The sequence below is a fragment of the Cetorhinus maximus genome, chromosome 16 (assembly GCF_964194155.1).
Source record: "Cetorhinus maximus chromosome 16, sCetMax3.hap1.1, whole genome shotgun sequence".
Classification (NCBI taxonomy): Eukaryota; Metazoa; Chordata; class Chondrichthyes; order Lamniformes; family Cetorhinidae; genus Cetorhinus; species Cetorhinus maximus.
The window spans coordinates 33,908,884-33,933,876 of NC_135894.1; the positions used below are offsets into that span (position 1 = coordinate 33,908,884).

At 41.9% G+C, this 24,993-nt stretch overlaps 1 protein-coding gene across 11 annotated transcripts in view; it reads left to right on the forward strand.

The window, feature by feature from the left end:
* Positions 1-20,596: 20,596 nt before the first annotated feature.
* tent5c (terminal nucleotidyltransferase 5C) overlaps positions 20,597-24,993 on the forward strand; it is a 128,337-nt gene continuing 123,940 nt past the window's right edge. For 3 of the 11 annotated variants that reach the window (XM_078559634.1, XM_078559632.1, XM_078559633.1), the window contains exon 1: positions 20,825-21,077. The gene's annotated coding sequence lies outside the window, so the exon portion shown is untranslated. The other 8 variants (XM_078559638.1, XM_078559637.1, XM_078559640.1 and 5 more) reach the window with 5 other exon arrangements.

The following is a 24,993-nucleotide window of genomic DNA, read 5'->3' on the forward strand; positions in this document are numbered from 1 at the left end:
TTTACATGTTGGTTCTTATTTTTCACTCAATTAAGTGGTTGTATCATTGTTGAAATATAGCACAACACTGAAGTAGAGTCCCACCTTATGCATTAAGTGATGGGGACCAAACTATAAGGTAATAGGAATCCTGATTTCCAATTGCTTGATAAGAGCTTTCAACATCAAAAATGTTGCTATGGAATATCAGATTTTTAGGAGATAGGAGGAAAGAAGAATCTCAACATGAGACGTGAGGCAGGAAAATTCAAACTTTACAATTGTTCAAAGCATAGACTGACATTACTGATGTCCTTTGACTTACTGAAAGACATTGAATGCTATGCAGATTATTTTGAGTGGCATGTCATCAGAATATAATGTGCATCTTGTATAAAAGGCAGAGAATTTTGTGTTTAAATTGCAATCTTCTAACACAAGTTAAATACAATTGCAAATATACTAAAACAACTGAAATGCAACAGCAAAATTGTTCACTACCATGCAAATTTGCAGAATAAATGCTGCTTGAATTTTAAACTGTTGTGCATTAGGACTTGAATAAGACGCACTCCTTTACTGGTCTTAATTTAAGCTTTTGATTTTGATTATTGTTTTACAATGCAGAAGTATTCCCTTTCCTAGTACTCTTAGCAAAACTAGTACTATTTCTATTTCCCCCCCTATGATACTTGGAAGCATCTGGCTCCCATCTCCAGCTTTTTTGGGAGGTGGGAGGGGAAGGCAGTCATGTTCAGCAATATAGAAAAATGATCCAACTGCTTAGACCTAGTCAATTGTTCATTGTGCCAAAAAGCTCTGAATCTGCAATCTCAATAGTGTGTGCCATGTGGCTAACAATATTGCTGTCAAGTTTTTTATTTCATATATGCACAGTACTGAGAGATTCATCTTAAACACACAAAATTTTCCCTTTTATCGTAAATGTCATGCTTGTAGCTAAACCTCACATTAATCCAGCTCTTGGCTTCCCACATTTTTCATGTACACAATGTTTGATTCTGTTATCATTTGTGCTAAAACTGGTTTCACTTTTATTTGCACAGTTTTTGTTTGGGTGAGTACTGATGCGTTTATCCTGAAATGTGTGTGTAAGAACTTGCCCTACTTGGGCAGGGAATTTTTATTTTGTGTTAATAAAACATTGTCAATCAAGTAAAACCCTTGAGTACTTTGTTCTTTAATGGTTCTAGTATAGATGTATGCTCAACTGCTTAACTTTAGTTACCTAAATTGGGTTTGAATGCCTTTTTCTTAAAAAAAAATAATTTCAGTAATTGAATCCAGATTCTTCGAGGGCTTAAATACAAACTTAAACTCACTAGATGTTGGATGATTTGGACTTCCTGCTTTCAGGTCTCTGAATTTGTTTTTTGTAACTGTTGTTTTCTCTGCTTCTCGTTCAGAGAAGAAAATGTGTATCCTCCTATTTGCTATGATTTTCACCACTGGTCAGCCTGTAATCAGACCAGGTTTATGCTTAAACCTTCAAACTGTTGCTTTAAAAGCACAATGGACAGATAAGTGAAAAGCCTATACAAGCTTTTAGACTGTGTTTAATTTCTAGCAGTGCCTTGACTGTTATGAGAAAAGCTGAGTAGGTTACTCTATTGTCTTTGAAAAAAACTGACATGACTTAAAGCAAGATTATGAAAGGGACTGATGAAGTTGATCTCGTTATTTTTCTCACACAATTAAAAAATAAACAATTTTAAGAAAATTGGGAGGAAAGGAATTCGGTAGAACTTTTACAAAGTGTACATGGGATAAGTTGCTGGGAAAGCCTATTTAATGCAAAAATATTAATGGATTAACAGCTAGCCACATAGTTCCAGAGATAGATGGAATTGAGGGAGTTCAAACACAGGAAGCTGGGTGTTGAGGTCAATCAACTGTAGATTTCTTTGGCTGAATGGCCTTTTCCTTTCCCTAAAATTTTCTTTTGTGAATCCATGATTTATTACTCTAATTCAGTTTTGTTTCAAATAGTATTAGCCCCTCTTGTTTGTCAGTTGCATGCTGCAATAGAAAATTGCTTTTGAAAAATTGGAAACATTGATTCTCATGAGCGAACTGATAACTTACCATTAGAATTACACTGAATATATTCATTCTAAAAAGAATATAGTAATAAATGGCCAGGCGAGAGATGTTGGGTTACTGGCATATGCCAGTGCTTTAAAAAGCTTTTGCTTTTTAAAGTAGTGTAGTTGCAAGTGGTGATAGTACATATGGGAGGATGGTTAGCACAGGCAGCTAGTGTTTTTTATATTTATTCATGAGATTTTTATTTCTCTTCATTCACGGGATGTGGTCTTGGCTGGGTGGGCCAGCATTTATTGCCCATCCCAAATTGCCCTTGAGAAGGTGGTGGTGAGCTGCTGCCTTGAACTGCTGCAGTCCATGTGGTGTAGGTACGTCCAGAGTGTTGTTAGGAAGGGAGTTCCTGGATTTTGACCCAGCGACAGTGAAGGAACAGCAATATGTTTCCATGTCAGCATGGTGAGTGACTTGGAGGGGAACTTCCAGGTGGTGATGTTCCCATCTATCCTGCTGCCCTTGTCTTTCTAGATGGCTGTGGGTTTGGAAGGTGCTGTCTAAGGAGCTTTGGTGAATTCCTGCAGTGCATCTTGTAGATGATACACATTGCTGCTACTGTGCGCCAGTGGTGGAGGAAGTGAATGTTTGCGGATGGTGTGCCAGTCAGGTGGGTTGCTTTGTCCTGGACGGTGTCAAGCTTCTTGTGTTGTTGGAGCTGCACTTATCCAGGCAAGTGGAGAGTATTCCATCACACTACTGAATTGTGCCTTATAGATGGGTGGACAGGCTTTGGGGAGTCAGGAGGTGAGTTACTCGCCACAGGATTCCTAGCCTCTGACCTGCTCTTGTAGCCACAGTACTTGTATGGCTAGTCCAGTTCAGTTTCTGGTCAGTAGTAACCCCCAGGATGTTGGTTGTGGTGGATTCAGCAATGGTAATGTCATTGAATGTCAAGGGACGATGGTTAGATTCTCTCTTAATGGAGATGGTCATTGCCTTGCACTTGTGTGGCATGAATGTTACTTGCCAATTGTCAACCCAAGCTTGGATATTGTCCAGGTTTTGTTGCATTTAGACATGAACTGCTTCAGTATCTGAGGAGTCACGAATGGTGTTGAACATTGTGCGATCATCAGCGAACATCCCCACTTCTGACCTTATGATGGAAGGATAAAGTGGCTGATGATGGTTGGGCCTAGGACACTACCCTGAGGAACTCCTGCAACAATGTCCTGGAACTGAGATGATTGACCTCCAACAACCACAACCATCTTCCTTTGTGCTAAGTATGACTCCAACCAGTGGAGAGTTTTACCCCCGATTCCCATTGAATCCAATTTTGCTAGGGCTCCTTGGTGCCACACTTGGTCAAATGCTGCCTTGATGTCAAGAGCAGTCACTCTCATAAGTGCATAACATACATAATTATAAGCGATAGTGTTAACTTGTATTTGCTTTGTTTAATTTGATCTATATGCAATAAAGCTTTATTTTTAAAAAGAGTGAAATCTTGTGTAGTTCTATTGTTAAAACAAGGTGTTCGGGTTTCTATTTAAATGTTAACAGTCCCTCACTGGATTGTGACACCTGTAACAGACTAATGAATAAGGTCAGGGGACAAGTTTCAGAATGGATTCCTAGCTGGTTTCAAGCCATAAAGCGGGGAGTAGAAGAAAAAGGTAGCTATTCACAATGGTGGAGGGTGGGTAGTGACATCCCGCAAGTATTGGGACCACTGCTGTTCACAATTTGCATTAATGATTTGGACTTTGGAATCAAAAACACAATTTCTAAATTTGTGGATGACCCCACCAAATTGAGGGGAGATAGTTAACACGGCAGAAGACTGCAAAAAATTACAGCGGACATGAACAAACTTGGAGAATGGGCAAATTAAGTTCATCACAGATAAATGAAAGTTCATACATTTTGGTAGGAAGAATGGGGACGTCACATTACTTGGAAGGTGACAGTCTGGATGGGGAAGAACAACAAAGGGATCTCGGACTACAGATACACCAATAACAAAGTTATGCCACAGGTTAGTAAGACCACGAAAAAGCAAATCAAGCACTCGGGTTTATTTCTAGAGGAATAGAATTGCAAAGTAGGGAAGTTACGCTAAACCTGTATTGAACCTTGGATAGGATAAACTGGAGCAGTGCATGCAGGTTCTGGTTACCATAAAAATATTGAGACACTGGAAAGGGTGCAGAGAAAATTTACATGGATGATACCAGAATCCGTGGCTATGTATGCATATAATAAGATGGGTTTCTTTCCTTTTGTGGGGTGGGGTGGGGGTGGGGGTGGGGGGGTGGGGGGGTGCGGAGGAGGAAAGAAGGCTGTAGGATGACCTAACTGAGGTCTTTTAAATTATGAAAGGTTTTGATAGAGTGGGTATGGAGAGAATGTTTCTACTTGGGAACAGCATAACTGGAGACCATCGATGGAAGATAGTCACGAAGAAATCCAATGCAGAATTCAGAAGAAACTTCTTTACCCAAAAAGTGGTGAGAATAGGAACTTTCTACCACAAGGAGTGGTTGAAGCGAATAGTATAGATGTATACAAGGGGAGGTTAGAAAAGTATGAGGGAGAAGGGAAAAGAGGATTTTGCTGATAAGATTTAGATGAGGAAGGGTGGGAGGGACTCAAATGGAGCATAAATGCTGTCATGGACTATGTAGGCCAAATGGCCTGTTTTATGCCACATATCCTATGTAATCTCCAGCTCTCAGTTCTGGCATGGTACTCTGAGGGTATCACTGGACAGTGAACATGCGTGGGTTTGATCAGTTTATGAAAGTTTTCCACAGGTATTTTAATAAAGTTGCATTCATATGTATTTGTACTGCATCTACCTGTATTCCATGATTCCACAGAATCACTCTTTGGAACAAAGAATCATAAATTCAAATAACAAATTGCATTTATCTAGCACCTTTAAGATCGAAAACCATATCAAGGTGCTTCACAGGAGTGTTATCGATCAAGATTTGACAATGAGCCACACAAGAAGATATCAGAGAAAGTGACCAAAAGTTTGATCAAGGAGGTAAGTTTTGAGGAGCATCTTAAAGGAGGGAAGAGAGATGGAGAGATTTTGGGGAGGAAATTCCAGAGTTTGGGGCTTTGGCAGCTGAAAGAAGGCAGCCGAAAGAAGGCCACTGACGATTGAGTGATTAAAATTGGGGATGCTCATGTATGAAAAATGGGTTTTTACATATTTTTCCTTGCACTATGAATTTTAGGTACTGTACTTTATAAATGTGTGGGTTTTTGGCAAGCAAAGAGTTAACTGCTGGGTTGTGTTCTGATGGGAGATTGTTGTTTGCATTGATTGAGTTAAGCATAAATAAAGGATGGCACACGATGATTGGGAATCACGAGTATGAACTAGACATTTATAGAGAGAAAGGATCAGAAGTTAGAACAATGCATAATGATTAAATGGAAATTAGAATGGTTTAAAATAATTGAGTCTGTCTGTGGAATGTACAGTTTAACAATGAGACCAGAAAAGGCTGATTTGAAATGACTAGGCTGTTTACATTTTTTGATTGTATTGCTAAACTCTGATTGTAATTGTGTTACTGAAGAACAATTGAGACTCCAAATCGTCTGCATGCCTTACACTTCAATAATTGTAGTTCAGGATGTAGTTATTGATTGTGTATCAATGATCTATTGATATAGCTGTGAATGGTGTATCAATCATGTTGATTATGTTATGAATGGTGCAAGTTTTGCTTTTACTAAATATGGTGAGAGAAATAAAAACAGAAAATACTGGAAAAACTCAGCAGGTCTGGCAGCATCTGTGGAGCGAGAAACAGTGTTAACATTTCAGGTTCGTATGACTCAGAGCTGAAGAAAGGTAGAAATGTGATGGATTTTATGCTGTTGAAGGTGGTGGGGGAGGGAGGGATGGGGGGCAGTGTGGAGCAGGTGGAGCAAAATTTCAACATTTTCTGTCTTTATTTCAGCTTTCCAGCATCTGTAGTATTTTACTTGTTTCATTATGAAGGGAGAAATGCTGGATACAAGAGCTAGAGAAAGATAAAAAGGACTCTCCAAAGAGTCCACTACACAGTTGTACAGGTTCACAGGAGAAGAAAAGAAACAGAAGAAAGTCAGACTACAACAGAACTAATACTGACCTATATCCAAGCTACTTCAGAGAGTAAAGGTCATGCGTGACTCGTAAACTATCACTCGGCTGTTAAGTAATGTTTTATTACCTAATAAATCTTCTTAATTTGTTGCACCAAAGCTACTGTCTGCAAACTTTCTGTCTTATCAAGAACACAAATAAAGGTTCAAGTAATTTACACAACCTTAAACTCAACAGGCCAGAGGTGGAGGAGTGAAGGTGCATCAAAGGATTGCAAGGCTGTAAGAGATTACAGAGATAGGGATGGGTGAGGCTGTGGAGAGATTTTAAACAAAGATGAGAATTTTAAAATTGAAATGTTGCTTAATGAGAAGCTAATGGAGATCAGCCAGGGTGATGGTGAACAGGACTTGGTGCCAGTGAACAAGGAAGAAGATGTGACCCAGGCCATGGTGAAAGAGGAGGTAATTCAGACATGAGAAGGGTTTAAAATTGATGAGGAGGTGCTAGATAGGCTGTCTTTACTTAAAGCTGAGAAGGAATCAGGACTGGATGAGATGCATCTGAGGGCACTGAGGGAAGCGAAAGTGGAAATTGTGGAGGCGCTGGTCATAATTTTTCAGTCTTCCTTAGAGCAAGGGGTAGTGCCAGAGGACTGGAGAATTGCAAACGTTATACCCTTGTTCAAAAAGGTGTAGAGATAAGCACAGCAGCTACAGGCCAGTCAGTTTAACTTCAGTGGTGGGGAACTTCTAGAAACAATAATCCGGGTCAAAATGAATAGTCACATGGGCAAATGTGGGTTATGATCATGCGAATTAGGAGCAGGAATAGGTCACTTGGTCCTTTCAGCCTGCTCCATCATGCAATAAGATCATGGCTGATTTGATTGTAACCTTAACTCCACATTCCTGCCTACCCCGATAACCTTTTACCCCCTTGCTTATCAAGAATCTATCTAACTTTGCCTTAAAAATATTCAAAGACTCTACTTCCACTGTCTTTTGAGGCAGAGAGTCCCAAAGACACTCAACCCTGTGAGAGAAAAAAAAATCTCCTCATCTCTGTCCTAAATGAGTGACCCTTAGTTCTAGATTTTCCCATAAGAGGAAAAATCCTCTCCACATCCACCCTGTCAAGATCCCTTAGGATCTTATATGTTTCAATCAAGTCGCCTCTTGCTCTTCTAAACTCAGTGGATACAAGCCTAACCTGTCCAACCTTTCCTCATAAGACAACCCGCCCAATCCAGATATTAGTTTAGTAAACTTCTCTGAACTACTTCTAACACATTTACATCCTTAAATAAGGAGACCAATACTGAAGGAGGTCACTCCAGATGTCGTCTCACCAATGCCCTGTATAACTGAAGCATAACCTCCCTACTCTTGTAATCAATTCCCCTCACAATAAATGATAACATTCTATTAGCTTTCCTAATTACTTGCTGTACCTGCATGTTAGCCTTTTGTGATTCATGCACTAGGGCACCTAGATCCTCTGCATCTCAGAGCTCTGCAATCTCTCACCATTTAGATAAAATGCTTTATTTTTCCTGCAAAAATTGACATTTTCACACTTTACCACATTTTACTCTATTTGCCAGATCTTTGCCCACTCACTTAACCTATCTATATTCCTTTGTAGCTTCCTCGTGTGCTCGTCACATCTTACCATCTTTGTTTCATCAGCAAATTTAGCAATCATACCTTTGGTCCCTTTATCCAAATCATTTATATAAATTGTAAAAAGTTGAGGCCTCAGCACTGATCCCTGCGGCAGATCACTCATGACATCTTGCCAACCAGAAAAAGACCCATTTATGCCTACCCTCTTTCCTGTTAGCTAGCCAATCTTCTATCCATGCGAATATGTTACCCACTACACCATGAGCTTTTATGTTTTTTGCAATAACCTTTGTGGCACCTTATCCAATGCCTTCTTGAAATATAAATGTAATACATCCACCTTTAAATACTTTAGCCACAGCAGATGTTACTTCGTCAAAGAACTCCAGTAAATTGATTAAACGGTGATTTCCCTTTCACAAAACCATGATGACGCTGCCTGATTATCCTGAATTCTTCCAGGTGTCCTGCTATAATGTCTTTAATAATAGCTTCTAACATTTTTCCTTTGACAGATGTTAAGTGGCTTGTAGTTTCCTGCTTTTTGCCTCCATTCCGTTTTGAATAAAGGAGTTACATTCATTATTTTCCGATCTAATGGAACCTTCCCTGAATCTAGGAAATTTGGAAAATTAAAACCAACGCATCAACTATATCACTAGCCACGAGACTCTAGGATGAAGTCCATCAGGACCCGAGGGCTTGTTAGCCTGCAGCTCCAACAATTTTCTGAGTACACTGCGTTTTCCCGAGTTCCTCCCTCCCTTCCATTTCCTGATTTTCACCTATTTCTGGAATGTTCTACTCTATAGTGAAGACCAATGCAAAATATCAGCTCAATTCATCTGTCATCTCCTTATTTTCCATCATTAATTCCCCAGACTCATTTTCTATAGGACCAACAGTCACTTTGTTAACTCTTTTCTTTTTAAAATATCTATAGAAACTCTTGCTATCTGCCTTTATATTTCTAGCTAGCTTTCTCCCGTACTCTAATTTTTCCTTCCTTATCAATCTTTTGGTCATTCTTTGCTGTTCTTTATATTCTGGCCAATATTCTGATCTGCCAACCATTTTTGTGCAATTAAATGCTTTTTCTTTAAGTTCGATACCAACTGTAACTTTTTTAGTTAACCCCATATGGTTATATCCCTTGGAATTTTTCCCTTTGGAATTCTGCATATTCTGAAATATCCCCTTAAGTGTCCACCACTGCATCTCTATTAAACTATCCCTTAACCTAATTTGCTAGTTCACTTTAGCTAGCTGTTCTTTCATCCCCTCGTAATTGCCCTGATTTAAAACACTAGTCTTGGACCCACTCTTCTTTCCCGCAAACTGAATATAAAATTCAATCATATTATGATCGCTGCTACCTAGCACTATACCTTCAGTATGAGGTCATTAATTAATCCTATCTCATTGCACAATTTATTAAAGAAAACTAGCTTGGATTTGTTGAAGGAAAATCTTGTTTAACTAACTTGTGGGAGTTTTTGATGAGATAACAGAGAGTTGATGAGGGCAATGTTGTTGATGTAGAATAAATGGACTCTAAAAGGCATTTGATACAGTGCCACACAACAGGCTTGTGAGCAAATGGTAGCTCATGAATAAAAGGGACAGTAGCAATGTGGATACAAAATTGGCTGAGTGACAGGAAAGAGAGAGTAGTGGTGAATGGATGTTTTTCAGGCTGGAGTAAGGTTTGTAGTGGAGTTTCCCAGGAGTCAGTGTGGGAACCCTTGCTCTTCCTGATGTATATTGATAATCTAGACCTTGGTGTCCAGGGCACAATTTCAAAGTTTACAGATGATTCAAAACTTGGAAGCATTGTGAACTGTGCGGAGGACAGTGCAAAACTTCAAAAGAATATAGACAAGTTGGTGGAATGAGCAGTCAGGTGACAGATGAAGTTCAATGCAGAGAAATGTGAAGTGATTCCATTTGGTAGGAAGAACATGGAGAGACATTGGTCCAAAACTGTCATAAAGCAGGTAAGTTTAAAGACCCCAGACACTTTGAGAAGCCAGATAGAAGATAAATGTGTAAGGTAAGTGGGTAGGATAGGGGCAGGGGGTGTGGGGGGGGCGGAGGGCAGGGGAGGGGAGGGGATTGGGTGGTCTGCGGTGGAGGTAGGATGGGTCAGGAGACCAATAGCGGGTAAGATGGGTCGGGTGTTTAGTGAAGGGGGTGGAATTGGTTGGGGGGGCAGGTAGTCAGGGGGTGGGGGTAGTTATGGGGGTTGTTGGGGCTGTTGGAGGGGTTGTCAGCGAGTCGGGACGATAGTTGCAGGGTCAGGAGGATAGTTAGGAGGTGCAGTGGGGGGGGGTCAAGTGGGGTCAGTTGTATAGTTACCCAGGAGTTAGAAGTGCTTTTAATTCTTCTAACTTTTCCTGGGTAACTATTCTGGTAGTAAAAACTGAACCATCCGAAGTCTCCAGTTTCAAACTGGAGTTTTGGATGTTTCCCAGTGCAGTGTAATTGTGCGAGGAGGTTTAAACTTCCTGAGTAATTACTATGTAGCCCTTGCATGGGGACCTCTGATGGGGTCACCCAGCGCATCTTCTGGGTGCGGAAAAGATTCAGAAGAATGCTTCCGGGGTGAGGAAATTCAGTTATGAAGATAGATTGGAGAAGTTAGAACTGTTTTCCTTGGAGAAGTGAAGACTGAGAAGGTTTGATAGAGGTATTCAAAATCATTAGGGGTCTGCTCAGAGCAGATAGGGAGAATCTGTTCCTATTCGTGAAAGGATGGAGAATGAGAGGGCATAAATTTAAAGTAATTGGCAAAAGAAGCAAAAGTGACATAAGGAAAACCTTTTTCACATGGTGAGTGGTTAAGGTCTGGAATGCAGTGTCTGAGAGTGTGGTGGAGGCAGGTTCAATTGAAACATTCAACACGGAATTAGACTTATCTGAATAGGACTGCTGGTTGGACAAGATTGGTCTAGGGTGAGAGAGAGTTGGGAAGTGACGACAAGGTTTTGGTGGGAACAAAGGCATCAAAGGTGGCATAATTTAGCAAATCAGTAGCTGCAGAAATGTTATGGTGAATTGTGAGCCAAAGGTTGGATAGTTGGGAATATGAAAGTGCAGCTGTAAATGATTTGAGGGAAAGCTTTTTTGGGGATAGACATAGAAAGAAGTGGATTTGAGATGAGGTAGGGCAATACAGATAAAAAGCTATACAAGGAAATGACCAGAGATTGTATTCTCAATGATGGAGTAAGATGTGGTGAGATGTCACGGTCAAGGGGTGACTGTGAATATGGGTAGGAGAGTTTATGTGAAGAAAGAAATTTAGGGAGGAAAGGAGAGTAGTACTAATGGGAGAGAGAGAGAGTTGGGAAGGAGGTTGAAACCACAGAAGGTGAAAAGTTATTCAGTGCATTGGTTAAGGGAGGAAAGCAAAGAAGATATCTCAGTGAGAAACTTGGTGTGATACTTGGGTGGGCAATACGGAACAAGGATTTTAAATGAGAGACGTGAGGGGTGGAACAAAGTGAGATACTCAAAGGGGAAGTTGTAAGAGGAGTAGAGGCATAGGCCATGGTGTGATTTAGAAATAAGGGCTACAACACCACCATGGTGTTTCAAGTGGTGGTAAGTACAGCCAGGCAGGGAAAGGTGTCATCATTAAGATAATAATGCCTATGTAACCATCTACAATAAGCTCATGGATATCAAAGGTCTTGTTGGGTGAACCTATGTTTTGGAGGGAGATGTGGAGAGAGGCAATCATAGCCAATCTACTGACAGAATGTAGATTGTTAGAGCTTGGGACTATGAGAAGGATGGGAAGGTTGGTGACAAGACTAGCTCCTGAAAGGAGTGCAGGATTGGCAGAGAGTAGGATTGGGCAATTGAGGTTACTGCTTGATAGTTGGACCTTTCAGAGGATGCCAAAAGACACAGAGTGGGAAGCTCTTGGATAATTTATGAGGGAAGCCATTTGGCCCATCATTCCTGTGATTGCCCAGTAAGTTCCCTCACCAAGATGAGGGAGGAAATTAGCAAAACATTTGAGATTGATTTGGTTCCAAGATAATTTGTGGCAATAAGAGATTGAAATCAAGTAATTAGAGTCTTAATTTCTGGGTTCTACCCAAGGAGGGAGCTCCAGCCCAAGATTTATAAGATGTCTGATCTATCTGCATTGTGGTTCAGATTAGGACATGAGAAACTGCTGCAGTTTCCTGTATTTATGTTGGTCCAATTTGAATGTGTATTTATGCTGTAGTTATAGTCTGAGGATGGTTCTGCTGGGCAGAACCTAGTTTACATTGCTTGGTTTCTACTGGCCAGGAACTCTTAAAACGTCCTTGTACAGAAAGTTCTGCATGTGCTTAGAGATGCAATTGGCAGACTTGTCTCACATAAGTTCATATTTAGAAACTGGGAGGGCAGAATCTCCACACAACTTTTTAAATAAGGTTAGGTCAGTTTTACAGTGTCTGAGGATTGAGAACTTTCCAAACCATTTATGGCACTTTTCTTAGCAACACTGCTAAGAAAAGTAAAACTATCCCAGTGTCCCAAAGAATCTTTCTCCATTTCATTCTGTAATTGGGCTGGGCCCCAACTTTAGATTCATATGGCAAGGTTAGACTCACTGCAAAGTAACATGGTTTCATACCTGTGTTATACTTGCAGAAAATGCACCCTGCTGTTTTTTTAATTTATTTGTTCACAGGATGTAGGCAACGCTGGCTAGGCCAGCATTTATTGCCCATCTCTAACTGCCCTTGAGAAGATGGTGGTAAGTCACCTTTAATGGCTGTAGTCCATGTGCTGTAGGTACACCCACAGTGCTGTTAGGAAGGGAGTACCAAAATGTTGACCCAGTGAAGTGAAGGAATGGTGATATAGCTCCAAGACAGGATGATGTGTGACTTGGAGGGAACATACAGCTGGTGGTGTTCCTATACATCTGCTGCCCTTGTCCTTCTAGATGGTAGATGTCACGAGTTTAGAAGGTGCTGTCAAAGGAGCCTTGGTGAGTTTCTGCAGTGCATCTTGTAGATGGTACACACTGCTACCATTGTGTGTCAGTGGTAGAGGGAGTGACTGTTTAAGGTGGTAGATGGAGTGCCAATCAAGCGGGCTGATTTGTAGTGGATGGTGTCAAGCTTCTTGACTGTTACAGTAGCCACACTCATCCAGGCCAGTGGAGAGTATTTCCTCACAGTCCTGACTTTTGCCTTGTAGATAGTGGACAGGCATTGGGAATCAGGAGGTGAGTTTCTCTCCATACAATTCCCAGCCTCTGACCTTCTCCTGTAGACACAGTATTTATACTGCTAGTCCAGTTCAGTTTCTATTCAATGGTAACCTCCAGGATGTTGATAGTGGGGGATTCAGTGATAGTAATGCCATTGAGTGTCAAGGAGAGATGGTTAAATTATCTCTTGTATACAATTGGTATAAGAATCATTGCTTCAAGAATTAAACTTTGTTCTAAGCTTTGAGCTGAAGGAAAATAGAAATTGTTTGTTATGCATTATTCAAGATAAAAGGTTTTGAGCAAGTGGGTATGTGAGGAAGAACATTTTTATGCAGTGAGTGGTAATGACCTAGAACTTGTTGCCCATGAGGGTGGTGGAAGCAGAGACAAAAGGAGATTAGATGGGCATTTCAGGGAAATAAACTTGTAGGGCTAGGGGGGTAGAGTGGGGGAATGGGACTGACTGGGATTCTCTACAGAAAGCTGGCATGGACTCAATGGCTGAATGGCCTCCTTCCATGCTATAATGACTCTATGACTCTATATGTAACTATTTAAAAAGGATTGTTCTAAAATTGCTGAAGCCATCAGTTTGGGTGCTGTAAATAATCACAAAGGTATTGGAATGTTAGATTTTACAACTAGAGGGCTAGAATATAAATGGGATGAAGTTTCACTGCAGCTAGACAGAGCCCTGGCTAGATAACAGGGTACGTCACCTTAGAAAGTAGTAGACCTGGAAGGAATACTGCATATATTCACCAGAATGTTACCAGGGCTCCAAGGGTTAGGTTAAGAGGAGAGAGGAGAGAAAAAAAAAAGAGAGAGGAAGAGGCAGTGCCTTCAGGAGTGCACCAGACCTGCGAGGGACATTCTTCTGAAAGTGGATTTTAAAGGAAAAGCAGCTGATTGGTGAGTAAATCCTGGGAGCAGACCTGGAGGGAGGAGCACCAGAGTGCTGAGTATAAATCTAGCTTACCTCGGGGATTCGCGGCCTTGTCTCTAGGGAGCAGACTCGGAGGCAGGAGCACCGGAGCGGTGACCTCGGGGCACAGAGTAACTGAAGTCAAAACTGAAAAAGTGACATCACAGGAAAGCTGTGACCTGATTGGTTGGTAGGAAATCTACACCAAATTTGAAAAAAAACACTGCAAAGCTAATAATAAATTAATTATCTAAGTAGAGATGGCTGGGCAGGTGATGTGCTGTAGCTGTATGATGTAAGAGCTCATTGATCCCATTGCAAGCCGCAGTGACCACATCTGCAGCAAGTGTTGGTTGCTGGAGGAACTCCGGCTCAGAATTGATGAGCTGCAGTCCGAGCTCCGGACGCAGGTAGGGGATTCTATAATTAGGGGAATTGATAGCTTCCTTTGTAAGCAGGATCGAGAGTCCTGCATGGTATGTTGCCTGCCCGGTGCCAGGGTGAGGGACATCTCTGACCGGCTTGAAAGGATATTGGAGAGGGAGGAGGAGGATCTAGTTGTTGTGGTCCACGTTGGGACAAATAACATAGGTAAGACTCAGAAAGAGGACCTGTTTGGGGATTATCAGGAACTAGGAACTAAATTAAAGAACAGGTCCTCAAGGGTTATAATCTCCGGATTACTACCCGAGCCACGTGCAAATTGGCATAGGGACGCGAGAATAAGGGAAGTAAACACATGGCTAAAGGAGTGATGTGGGAAAGAGGGGTTCCATTGCGTGGGGCACTGGCATCAGTATTGGAACAGGAGGGATCTGTACCATTGGGACGGTCTCCACCTGAACCGATCTGGGACCAATGTTTTAGCGAAAAGGGTAAATAGGGTGGTCAACAGGACTTTAAACTAGAAAGTGGGGGGGGAGGGAAGGGTAAAACTCCAAGAAATATGACTAATGGGAAACAAAGCAGCAGGTTAGCGTGTGGGGGGGGTGGATTCAACTTCATGGAAAATTATGAAAAAACTGAAAAGAAAGGAGAGCCCAGGAGAGGCTATTAAAGTCTCCAGAACACAAAATAGGACAGAGTGTTTGGAAAGGGCTAGGAATCTAACTTCAAGCACATCAGATAAAGGGACGACAATGAGATAGGGGACGGGAAATACAGGACTGAAGGTGTTGTATCTGAATGCACACAGTATACGAAAGAAGGTAAATAAGCTTGTGGCGCAGATTGAAATTGGCAGGTATGATGTGGTGGGTATTACGGAGACATGGCTGCAAGGGGATCAGGACTGGGAGCTAAATATCCAAGTATATACATCCTATCGAAAAGATAGGCAGGTTGGAAGAGGGGGTGGGGTTGCTTTGTTAGTAAGAAATGAAATTAAATCGATGGCAAGAAATGATGTAGGGTCAGATGATGTAGAATCTGTATGGGTAGAGTTGAGGAACCGCAAAGGTAAAAAAAACCATAATGGGAGTTATGTACAGGCCTCCGAACAGTAGTCAGGAGTGGGGCACAAGATACACCAGGAGATAGAAAAGGTGTGTAAGAAAGGCAAGGTTACAGTGATCATGGGGGATTTCAATATGCAGGTAGACTGGGAAAATCAGGTTGGTAGTGGATCCCAAGAAAAGGAATTTGTGGAATGTCTACGAGATGGCTTTTTGGAGCAGCTTGTGGTGGAGCCCACTAGGGAACAGGCAATTCTAGATTTAGTGATGTGTAATGAGGCAGATTTGATAAGGGAGCTTAAGGTGAAGGAACCCTTAGGAGGAAGTGACCATAATATGATAGAATTTACCCTGCAATTTGAGAGGAAAAAGCTGGAATCAGATATAACGGTATTACAGTTGAATAAAGGCAACTACAGAGGCATGAGGGAGGAGCTGGCCAGAATTGACTGGAAGATGAGCCTAGCAGGAAAGACAGTGGAACAGCAATGGCATGAGTTTCTGGGAGTAATTTGGGAGACAGAGCAAAAATTCATCCCTAGGAAGAAGAAGCATACTAAAGGGAGGACGAGGCAACCATGGCTGACAAGCGAAGTCAGGGACAGCATAAAAGCTAAAGAGAAAGCATACAATGCGGCGAAGAGCAGTGGGAAACCAGGGCATTGGGAAGCCTACAAAGACCAACAGAGGACAACTAAAAAAGAAATAAGGAGGGAGAAGATTAAATATGAGGGTAAACTAGCCAGTAATATAAAAGAAGATTGCAAGAGTTTTTTTAGATATATAAAGGGTAAGAGAGAGGCAAAAGTGGACATTGGGCCGCTGGAAAATGACGCTGGAGAAGTAGTAGTGGGGAACAAAGAAATGGCGGAGGAACTGAATAGGTACTTTGCGTCAGTCTTCACAGTGGAAGGCACGAGTGACATCCCCAAAGTTCAAGAGAGTCGGGGGGCAGAGGTGAGTATGGTGGCCATTACCAAGGAGAAGGTGCTAGGAAAACTGAAAGGTCTGAAGGTGGATAAATCACCTGGACCAGATGGATTACACCCCAGAGTTCTGAAGGAGATAGCTGAAGAGATAGTGGAGGCATTAGTGGTGATCTTTCAGGAATCACTGGAGTCAGGGAGGGTCCCAGAGGACTGGAAAATCGTTAATGTAACCCCCCTGTTTAAGAAGGGAGTGAGGCAAAAGACGGGAAATTACGGGCCGGTTAGCCTGACCTCGGTCATTGGTAAGGTTTTAGAGTCCATTATTAAGGATGAGATTTCAGAATACTTGGGAGTGCATGGTAAAACAGGGCAAAGTCAGCATGGTTTCATCAAGGGGAGGTCATGCCTGACAAATCTGTTAGTATTCTTTGAGGAGGTAACGCGTAAGTTAGACAAAGGAGAGCCAATGGATGTTATCTACTTGGACTTCCAGAAGGCCTTTGACAAGGTGCCACACAGGAGACTGCTCAGTAAGATAAGAGCCCATGGTGTTAGAGTCAAGGTACTAGCATGGATAGAAGATTGGCTGTCTGGCAGGAGGCAGAGAGTGGGGATAAGGGGGTCCTTCTCAGGATGGCGGCCGGTGACCATTGGAGTTCCGCAGGGGTCAGTGTTGGGACCACAACTTTTCACTTTATAAATTAATGATCTAGATGAAGGAACTGAGGGCATCCTGGCTAAGTTTGCAGATGATACAAAGATAGGTGGAGGGACAGGTAGTATTGAGGAGTCAGGGAGGCTGCAGAAGGATTTGGATAGGTTAGGAGAATGGGCAAAGAAGTGGCAGATGGAATACAACTTGGGGAAGTGTGAGGTCATGCACTTTGGTAGGAAGACTAGAGGCATAGACTATATCTTAAATGGGGAGAGAATTCAGAAGTCTGGAGTGCCAAGGGACTTGGGAGTCCTAGTCGAGGATTCTCTTAAGGTTAACTTGCAGGTTGAGTCAGTAGTTAGGAAGGCAAATGCAATGTTGGCACTTATTTCGAGAGGACTAGAATATAAAAGCAGGGATGTGCTGCTGAGGCTTTCTAAAGCTCTGGTCAGACCACATTTAGAATATTGTGAGCAATTTTGGGCCCCGTATCTCAGGAAGGATGTGCTGGCCCTGGAGAGGGTCCAGAGGAGGTTCATGAGAATGATCCCAGGAATGAAAGGCTTAACATATGAGGAACGTTTGAGGACTCTGGGTCTATACTCGATGGAGTTTAGAAGGGTGAGGGGGGATCTGATTGAAACTTACAGAATACTGAGAGGCCTGGATAGAGTCGACGTGGGGAAGATGTTTCCATTAGTAGGATAGACTAGGACCCGAGGGCACAGCCTCAGAGTAAAGGGAAGACCTTTTAGAACAGAGATGAGGAGAAACTTCTTTAGCCAGAGAGTGGTGAATCTATGGAATTCATTGCCACAGAAGGCTGTGGAGGCCAGGTCATTGAGTGTATTTAAGACCGAGATAGATAGGTTCTTGATTGGTAAGGGGATCAAAGGTTATGGGGAGAAGGTGGGAGAATGGGGCTGAGAAACTTATCAGCCATGATTGAATGGCGGAGCAGACTCGATGGGCCAAATGGCCTAATTTCTGCTCCTATGTCTTATGGTCTTATTACATGAACTAAACTTGTGTTCCAATAAGGGGTTATTTGATTGTGGTCCTTTGTATTTTCAGAAAAATTAATAGGTTATACTGGTGGGCTAAGACAAGGGGATATAACCTTAAAATCAGAACCAGGCCATTCAGGAGAGATTTTAGGAAACATTTCTTCATGCAGAAGCTCGCAGAATCATGGAATTCTTTCCCACAAAAAACAGTAGAGGCTCGTTCATATCATAATTTAAAATGATGTTAATAGATATTTGCCAGGCAAGGGTATATAAAGGAATGGAGTTAAGTCAGGTGGATGGAATTAAGATCCAGATCAGCTATGATATTATTGAATGGTGGAACAGGCTCAAAGGTCTCTTTTTATTTGTTTACAGGACATGGGCATTACTGGCAAGGCCAGTATTTATTGCCCATTCCTAATTGGTCTTGAGATGGTGGTGGTGAGCAGCCATTTAGAACCACTGAGTCCATATGGTGGAGGTGTAGCAACAACACTGTTATGTAGGGAGTTCCAGGATTTTGACCTAGTGACAATGAAGGAGCAGTGATATATTTCAAAATGCAGTTGGCACCTGCTGCTCTTTATCTTCTAGATGGTCAAAGTTATGAGTTTGGAAGTTACTGTTGAAGAATCCTTGGTGACTTACTTGTGGATATTAGTGGAGAAAGTGAATGTTTAATGTGGATAAGGTGCGAATCAAGCAGGCTGCTTTGTCCAGAATTATGTTGAGCTTCTTGAGTTTTGTTGGAGCTACACTCATCCAAGTCAGTGAAGAGTATTCAATCACAATCCTGATTTATGCCTGGTAGATGGTGGATAGGCTTTGGGGACTCAGGAGATGAGACAATCACCAGGGAAGACCCAGTTTCTGACCTTCCCTTGTAGATACACTATTTATATGGCTGGCCCAGTTAAGTTTTTTGTCAATAACCCCCAGGATTCAGCAATGATAATGCTGTTGAATGTTGTGTGGAGAAGGTTAGATTCTCTCTTGATGAAGATAGTTATTGCCTGGCATTTGTATGACACAACTGTTACTTGCCACTTATCAGCCCAAGACTGAATATTATCCAGGTTTTGCTGCATATGGGAATGGACTGTTTCATTATCTAACAGAGTTGTGAATGCAACTGAACATTGTGTAATAATCACTGAATAGCCTCTCTGATCTTATGATGGAGAGAAGGTCATTGATGAAGCAGCTGAAAATAGTTGGGCCAAGGACACTATTCTGAGGAACTCCTGCAGCGATATCCCGGGGCTGAAATGCTTGGCCTCCAACAACCACAACCATCTTCCTTTGTGCTAGGTATGACTCCAACCAGTGGAGAGTTTACCCCTGATTCCCACTGACCAATTTTACAAAGGCCCCTTGGTGCCACATTTGGTTAAATGCTGCCTAGATGTCAAGGGCAGTCACTCTCACCTCACCTCTGGAGTTCAGCTCTTTTGTTTATGTTTGGATCAAAGCTATAATGAGGTTTTTAGCTGAGAGGCCCTAGCAGAACACAAACTGAGCACCAGTGAGCAGATTATTGCTGTGTAAATGCTGCTTCATAATACTGTTGATGACACGTTCTATCACTTTGCTGATGATTGAGAGTAGACTGATGGAGCAGTAATGGCTTGGATTGGTTCTGGTTTTTGTGTACAGGACATACCTGGGCAATTTTCCACATTGTCGGGTAGATGCCAGTGTTGTAGCTGTACTGGAACAGCTTGTTTAGTGTGTTTAGTTTTGGAGCACAAGTCTTCAGTACTATTGCTGGAATGTTGTCAGGGCCCATAGCCTTTGCAGTATCCAGTGCCTTCAGCTGTTTGTTGATATTATGTGGACTAAATCAAATTTGCTGAAGACTGGCAATATAGATGGTGGGGACCTCAGGAGGAGGCCAAGATGGAACGTCCACTCGGCACTTTTAGCTGAAGATAGTTGCAAATGCTTCATTCTTGTCTTTTGCACTGACCGCTTGAGCTCCCCCTTCATTAAGGATGTGGCAAGACCGCACAGCTTTGCTCTTATTTGTGGTTGTGGGATCACACAGCTCTGTTTACAGAAGGACTTCTTTGAGGTCTGAAGAAAAGTCATACTGGGCTCCAAATATTAACTGTTTCTCTCTCCAGAGATGCTACCAGATCTGCTGAGTATTTCCAGCACTTTGTTTTTATTTCAGATCTTCAGCATTCACAGTAGTTTGCTTTTATTTGTCCATTTAGAGTCAGTTTTAGTCGTCCTGTATAGCCTGCTTCAAAACATCCATTTCTTCTCAGCAAAATAAGCCAATTTCTAACATCTGTCACCCTCGCCAAAACTCTGCAAATAGATCAAATGTTTCAAAATTGATTTACTGACACAGAAAATGTCAACTTTAATGTCGAGTTTAAAGAGGAAGAAAATGGAAGGAAAAAAGACTGATGATAATGCGTCACAACAAACTCGAAGGAAACAACTTTAATAATGTAACTACGGGTAAAGGTCAGCTCCAACATAGAAAGGTGCAGAGTTAGGAAACTTTCCCCTTTCCAGCTCTACCATGTGTGTTGGATTCAACATGAAGTTTCCGAAAGTCTGTTGAAGTAACTTCAACTGGATGGGATAATTCCGATGGAGTTGGAGTGAGGAGTTGGAGGTGGCCGAAGAGGCCAAGGAGTTGAAGAGAATATTAAAACAAGTGGCTAGACCGAATCATTGCAACATTTGCTGTGGAGTTGCTGCTATTCGCTCGTACCAACAGCAGAGGGGGCGTTATCACCAGCCTCAGACCGGCAGGTTGGCTTTCAGCCCGCAGGTCTGACGAATCCGTCTCCATGGAGATAAATTTACGTACGGATCACGGGGAGGTTTAGAGCTGTGATCCCATTTATACAGACTGATTCGGAGAGACAGATCATATTTATAGGTGGACGAGAGGCGCACAGACCGAGAAAGATCCTTACAAATTATCCAACAAGGACTACACTTGGAACTGAATCCAGGACATTTTTATTTCTAAAACAAACATCATGTTTTATTTCACTTACGAAGCTTTGGCTGTGACTTTCTAAACAGCCAGAAGTTTGGTCAGCAATTCCATTGCACTATTTGCAGGGGTGAGTAACATCGCAAAGCTAGTGGTATCTCTGTGAGTGAGTTGTCACATTTCACTGCAGGCAGCGCCACCATTAACACGCCGAATCAGCAAACACTATTTTTAAACAGTGACAGGGAAGGATACTAACACCTAATTTATACATGGAGAGCCTGTATCTATATATAATGGATATGTTTAAATAAGGTAACGTTAATTAACAACTTCCAGTAAAATTACTGCGTTGCAGTTTGGAGAGCACGTGTATCTTTTTTTAAAAAGAGTTAGCACCTATTTCAATTTGACAGAATTACTAGAAAATGTTCCTAAACTGAAATATAATGTATTCACTCATAAGATAATTATGACATTCGGAGCAGAAGATAAGACAGATTCAGTTGCAGCGCCTGTCATTTTACTTGTTGTACAATTCTAATAATTGTTGTGAATGTTAAATATTATCGGTACATTATCCATTGAGTTTGATAAGGGGCTATAATCCAACCGAAAGTTTTGTTTTCTGCAAGACTTGTTTACTATGCTGAAATGTGTAAAGTTGATACCAAATTGTAAAAACTTTGCTTCTGTACAAAGTAGCTTGAAAGAGAATTAAGTCAATGTATATACAGTTATTGAGCGTTATCACTGAATGGGTACAGACATGCATATATTATGGGCCTAAGAGCGAACGCTATTTATTAATACTGAAACGCCACTTTTAAACTAGATCTGGTGAGAGATTTATTTAAAAGAACACATCGTCCTACAAAATATCAACAACGAAATGAATGTTCCTGATTCTGTACCTTGGGCTGTGAGCGAAATGAGTCCCTATTTAAAATAGTGCAAGACGGTGGTGATCTGGGAATATGACATTCGTCCATCAAAGGAATCCCGATTCTTGTACCAAGGTGATAAAGGAACTTGGGCTTGCGTATGTACGAGCACTTAATTGATCCTTTAAGGGCCGAAAGGGCTTTTTTTTCAAAGAGTAGACGATATTAATTATAAAAGCAAAAATACCACGGATGCTGGGAAATCTGAAATAAAACAGAAAATGCTGGAAAAACTCAGCAGGACTGACGGCATCTGTGGAGAGAGAAACAGGATTAACGTTTCCAGTCCTCTAAACTCAACACGAAAACTCGCTGGACCTGCATTTTGATGCAGCGCTCATTGTGAACAATGCACATAATTCGAGAAACTATCACCCAATAATTATCCTCTGCATCCCTCACGTGCTCTTTAAAACTTTGAGAAATCCGCGTACATTTACGTCAAACTGTAAAAAAATTGAAATCTTCAGTCGTATCAAAGAGGCTCTGTAGTCTTGAGGCGCACGAAGACTGGATGTACTTTGGTGGGATCTGTGTGTACAGCATTGAATGTAAAACAGGTTTAAAAGGCAGGATTCTTTACAAATCTGATTAGCAAGGGCGGGAACATTTTGTAACAGCAGATGGATTTGGACGACTGAAACTTAAAAATCTTGAAATAGGGAAGGCGAGCGCAGCCTGGTGGGGATAAAAAGTAAACACGAAATAGGAAATACATTCTCGTTTTGAAGAAGCAACAACCTACAGTGGTCAACTTTACTTTTTACTTAATGCTAGTGCCGCATCTACACCAAGTCATTTAAAAACTGACATGGGAGAGAACGCGTCGACAATCGCTGAGCCGTTTTATTATAGTGAAGACGTAACTGTCCAGATATTTAAGACGCCTAAGTTTGAGAACGTAGCTTACTGTATTAGAGGAAATAACCTTGTTCTGCCATACATTGTTTTATAATGCTCCTGTCAAACCTGGAGACGTGTCGTTACGTTAAAGGCGCTATATAAATGTAAGTTGTTTAGGCATTCAAAAGATCGCAAAATAATTACGGACAAAGTCCACTTGGCCCTATCATAATTCACCTATAGAAGAGATTCTAATGCCCTCCACTTTTTTCTTAGATGGTTTGAATTATTGCTCTTTTCAGAATTAGATCAATAACAACCAAATTCAATCTCTATGTGAAGAAGAATTTCCTGATATCGCACCTAAAATTACATTTACTGGTTTGTAGTGGTTGACCCTAATTCAACTCCTGCAAGTTATTGTAAAGTGATTTTCGGGTTAACTTTTTTAATATTCATAACACCCTTTTATAATTCTATATGATCACATGTAAGACCTCCATTTTAGGTGGGAAAGCCCCAATTTCTTATAGAACTCATCCCCGGCGCTGGAGCTCAGGCTGATAGCTCAGCTCTGCACTGGGGTATCTGACTATCTCTGTTGTCGGTCAGGTCTGGGTGCAGCACTAACGATGGGGTTTAAGTAGAGCAGGACACATTTTGATCCTCAGATTGGACTTGTCTGACGTGGAGCCTATTAAGACTCAAAGGCTCTTTCAGCTTCATCCTTGGATATTTGGACACCTTTCAAGCCAAGAGTATGTGTGCCATCTGGTAGGACCCTGGGAAGTACCGAGGATCAGAGGGACTTTGTGTGCATGTCCACCGGTCCCTTAAGTTAGCGGGACAGGTAGATAAGGTGGTTAAGATGGCATATGGGATACTTGCCTTTATTAGCAGAGGCATAGAATATAAGAGCAGGGAGGTTATGCTGGAACTGTATTAAATGCTGGTTAGGCCACAGCTAGAGTATTGCATGCAGTTCTGGAATCCGCATTAAAGGATGGATGTGATTGCACTAGAGAGAATGCAGAGGAGATTTACCAGGATGTTGCAATGGGCCTAGTGCTGGAAAATGGGATTAGAATAGAGTCATAGAGAACTACAGCACAGAAAAAGGCCCTTCGGCCCATCGAGTCTGCGTCTGTCATTTTCCAGCTCTAGGCGCATAGTCTTGTATTCCATGGCATTGCAAGTGCACATCCAAATACCTCTTAAATGTTATGAGGGTTTCTGCCTCTACCACCCTTTCAGGCATTGAGTTCCAGATTCCCAACACCCTCTGGGTGAAAAAATTCTTCCTCACATCCCCTCTAAACCTCCTGCCCCTTACCTTAAATCTATGCCCCCCTGGTTATTGATCCCTCCACCAAGGGGAAAAGTTCCTTCCTGCCTACCCTATCTATACCCCTCATAATTTTATACACCACATAATAATAGTTAGGTACTTGTTTGACCTGCGCAGACTCGATCGGCCGAAGGGCCTTTTTTCGCGCAGTAGACCTCTATGACTCAATGATCTGGCTTTCCTTTCCACGTGCCCTGCTTTACACATTCTCTCCATCACTTTTTATCGGCCGTTGTATTCTATCCGCCTAGGCATCTTGATCAACTCATTTGTAAATAGCCTCGTCGAATTTCTTTGCCCATTTTAGTTCCGTGCCATTTGAAAAATTTGCATTTAAGATTCTGAATTCAGGTTTCTTGTGTAAACTGGGAACAATTGTGATTTCCACACCCAGTCTTGATGGGCTACCACTGCAGCCTTCTCGCCTGTCGGCTCAGCAGCAATGATGAGGCCGAATTTCCTTGTTGAACTAACCTGGCTGCTTCAAGTTGCCTTGAAACACACCGCCTGCTATTCCCCTCAATGACGTGACAACTTCTGCAAGCAACACTTGTCGTTTCTTACTGTTCATCCCAAGGGTTTAGCCCCGCCCAACCCCACAGCTTTCCATTTATTTGAACTTTCTTTATGGGAGTCCGGGCCGCAGGGCTGACTGCAGTCCGCCTGGGCTGTCACTTCTCAGCACTGAAAAGGGACAAGCTAGCTATCTGGGTGGCGTGGGGGCATTCTGTTTGTTAAACCATCCTTACGTTCAATCAATTTACATTTCCAACCGACTTTCCAGAATCCAATCTAAGATCGGCGGAGTAAATTGAGGACTCGAGCTGGAGCCGATATTTCCCTAAACAAATAAACTGGTTTTTGCGTTGCAACTGGGCGGATTGTGCACCGTAGGTCTGCCCAGTTGAAGT